Genomic DNA, 3,851 nt, shown 5'->3' with positions numbered 1-3,851 from the left:
TTAGACACTTAGAAAGCTGAGGCTGGGCATAGGCTACAGAGTGATTTTAATGTCAGCCTGGGAGACTTAGTGAAATCCTATCCCAAAATAAAAGTACAAGAAGTTTGGGGATATAAATCAAGGTTGCCTAAATCATGTTGCCTAGCATGTGAAAAGCCCTGAGCTCAATCTCTAGTCCTGCATAAAAGAAAGAAAAGAAAATGTAGTAGAAATTATACTCTTTAATACCACTACTCTCTCTCCAAACATCTAAAACACATTTCTTGTGATATTGACACAGAGTGAAACACAGATTTTTTTTTTTTGTCTATCAGTAGTCTATCAAATATTTGCAGCTGTACTGTAATTTTTGAAGACAGGGAAATCAATTTTTCAGCCAAGCCCCAAGCCTAGAAGATTAAATAGTGATACTAGTATTTAGCATCAAAGATAGCATCTCTAATGATCAACATTCTTATCTGTATGTTGCTGGCAATATCTGTCTACATCAGTTATCCATCTTTTCATATGTGACCCTACCTCTTCCTATAGATCCATCTTTTCCATGTATCTATCAGTCATTGCATGTTCTGAAGGTCATATTATTTGAAGTATCACAAACCTTGTGGGTCTGTACAGTACAGCAAGAACTAGAATATGGACTTTTCAATCTCATTGTATGCTCAACCACATTCACAAACATGGATTCTGAAGATATCTTGAAAAATAAACTTTTTGGTTATTGATCTAACTTTGACCATAATATTCAAAATACTTCTACTTCATTTCAATAAACAGATTTTATAAAAGGAAACCTTTCATTTTTAAAAGTTGGCCATCTTGGCTAAATAAGCACTCCATAGAGGATTTCTGTGCTTAAAACTAGAATTCTAGTTTGATTCTTTTTGAGAAAATATGCCCTTATTTGCTTGAGAGTCTTAACAGGAGTATTAACATTTCTTATTGGAAAAGTAAAAAAAATAAAAATAAAAAAATTCTTAACTAATTTGTGTGCGACACTGAGGTCAGATTACCTGTATATTAATCAAAATTTGAGAAGCCGATATCATCTATATGTTTACACACCTTCATCAGCATATTTTCAACTCACAAGAGTAGTGGAGGGTGGTGGTCCTATTTAGAGAGTTTCGGGAAGAAGGTCTTTCATAAAGAACAGGATTTGTTGTCTGTTCAGTCACTGAGATGATTATACAACTACTTTCTTTGATTAAGTACATAAAATTGTCTAGTCATAAAGTACATTCTGCCTACTCTCTAAATTATTTGGGTAATTGGTCAGATGTGTTGAATCATTTCCTATGTGAAACGTAATGCTTATGCATAGGAGTAATTAGCTATTTGGAACTTATAACTTCTTCCAAACTAAATCTCTTATTTTTTTTAGTGACGTTTGTCGGAGTCCAAATCAAATTTAGAAGAGGGAATCAAATGGTAATTTAAACAAGTAAAGTTTAAAATAAATCTGACCTCTGATAGGATTGGAACAACGGTCAACAGGACTGCTTTTGGATATCCAATTGTTGCCATTTGTCATGGAGACACTGAAGCGTTGGATCAGCAGGACTGGCCATTTTACATGTCCCGTTTGTAGATGCTATAGATTTTTGTTTGTTTGTTTTTGAGAAAGTTTCTCTGTGTAGCCCTGGCTGTCCTGGACTCCCTTTGTAGACCAGGCTGGCCTCAAACTCATAAGATCTGTCTGCCTCTGCCTCCCAGAGTGGCGTGGGCCACCCGGCCTGGCTGATGATACAGAGTTTGGGCTGGGCCAACTCAGAGCTCTGGATCTGGGCCTGGGGGGTAGCTCATCTGGTCTGCACCACCATCGGGACTGGCTCACCTGCACCCATGCCTCCAGAGCCAGCTCCCCTGTGCTGCCCTCTTACAGCATGGTCTGGCGCGTTGGATGTTAATTGCTTGCGGCAGAGATTCTTAAGTGTTCTAAGAGCAAAGGCTCTTATACCAGAGTGATGTCGTGTAACCTTGCGTCCAAATTATCCCTAATAAATGCCTACACCTGGGCAGGGCAAACGTGAGGTGGGTAGAGCTAAGGTTCAAGGGCTTAGAAAACAGAGCAGAAGAGATCAGAAGAGAGCAGGGGAGGAGTGGGAAGGGAGAAGAGAGGAGAGGACGAAGCTCTGCTCCGCTCCTAACTGATACAAGAAAGGCATCACCAACAAGGTGTCTCTTTGCCCATCGCCAGGGGAGAGACTACCATTCTTAAAACTATGATAGAACACATGAGACCAAGATCCAGCCGTTTCCAGAGAAGGTAGTGTGGGCCACTGAATAATGAAGATACCACAGGTCACTGGAGTTTCTTGGCAGGTGCCCTGTAAGTTACCAGGGAAAACTTCATGGCAGATGCCTAGCCTGATGCCAGGAGAGCTGCCTGTTGCAGAGTACTGCCAGTATCAGGTGCCACCAAAGCACTGGAATCTGGAGTTAACTATAGTGCAAGGACCAAGGACCAAGAAGCAAACTTTTTTTTTTTTTAATTATTATTTTCCTGCAGTGACTGTCCAACACTTTGCTACTGCAAAGCAAAAGTAATTAAAGAGCCAGGATGTGTTTTCAGTGGGGTTCCAAAGGTTGTGTTTGGAGATGAAGAGACAATGCATTGATTCCCTTTTATGGATATTCCAACACTATAAAATAAACATACACAAAAATTCCCTCCTTCCCAAGCCCTACTTCTAAATGAGAAAAGCCGCTTATGGCTTTATCATCTATCAAGTTCCAGATAAGGAAGGGGCAAAGGCAAGGATTGCACATGGAAACCTTTAAAAGAAAGCTTGGCTGAAAGGGTCAGGGAGATACAAATAATGCCAGGTAATCTAAGGAAGATGATTTCAAAGATTTTTTGAAAAACTATAGAGGTGATATCATCATCATCTCATGAAATAGTGAATGGTTCTTTTTGAAAAACAGTTCAAAGGAATTGAAGCTTTGTGAAATGTGTAATTATTTTTTGCTTTTTCTGCTTACCGAAAGTTAATATTTAAGTTAGTTTTTAATTAATAACTTAGTGGTTGGCATTGAGTTTCTTTCAAATATAATCACATGCTGAGAGAGACCAGGCTTCAGTGGGCCAAATGGGGTCAAACTGATGGGTAATATTACATTTTTTGTCTCCTCCCCCACCCCCGTGTGTGTGTGTGTGTGTGTGTGTGTGTGTGTGTGTGTGTTTGGGTTTGGTTTTGTTTTTGAGAGAGAAATAGCCCTTAAGTTTATTCGTTATGCCCCTCTGCATGTGAATACAGGCACAGGCTAGCACATCCATCTTCTAAAAACTTTCTGAGCGGACAAATAAAACATAACTCAGCTTAGTATCCTGTGTGTGTTTACTAAATAATTATTTTTACCTTTGCTATTTCTGACTCAGCTAACCACAATTCTTCACAGTAGTCTGAGTTTCTGAGGAGCCATTTATGAATTTATCAAAGTAGATTTAGAAGTCATTACTGATTTCCTTACGCCTACACTTTCATCTTCAAATCTTAGTGGACAGTCTAGTGGTGGATGACAACAGACTTGATCCCAGCCTCTGCTGGATTTGTACCTTAACTTTAAGGCATATCTTTCATCCATTTTTACATTTCTTTTTTTTTTTCCTCCCTAAATGCCTTCTTTGTCCAGCCTTTATTCTGTCTTCTCTTTTGTACCCATCCTCTTCCATCTCCCAAGACACCTTCTTTTCTTCTACACTTTAAATATTTCATTGCTTCCTGGCTTATTTCTCAATGTGAAAAATGGCTTCTTAAGTTTGGGACCACTGTTAAAACTCCCTTCTTCTTCTTCTTCTTTTTCTTCTTCTTCTTCTTCTTCTTCTTCTTCTTCTTCTTCTTCTTCTT

The sequence above is a fragment of the Psammomys obesus genome, unplaced genomic scaffold (assembly GCF_907164565.1).
Source record: "Psammomys obesus unplaced genomic scaffold, mPsaObe1.curated_primary_1811, whole genome shotgun sequence".
In the NCBI taxonomy this organism is placed as follows: domain Eukaryota; kingdom Metazoa; phylum Chordata; class Mammalia; order Rodentia; family Muridae; genus Psammomys; species Psammomys obesus.
Note: the sequence above shows the minus strand (reverse complement) of the source record.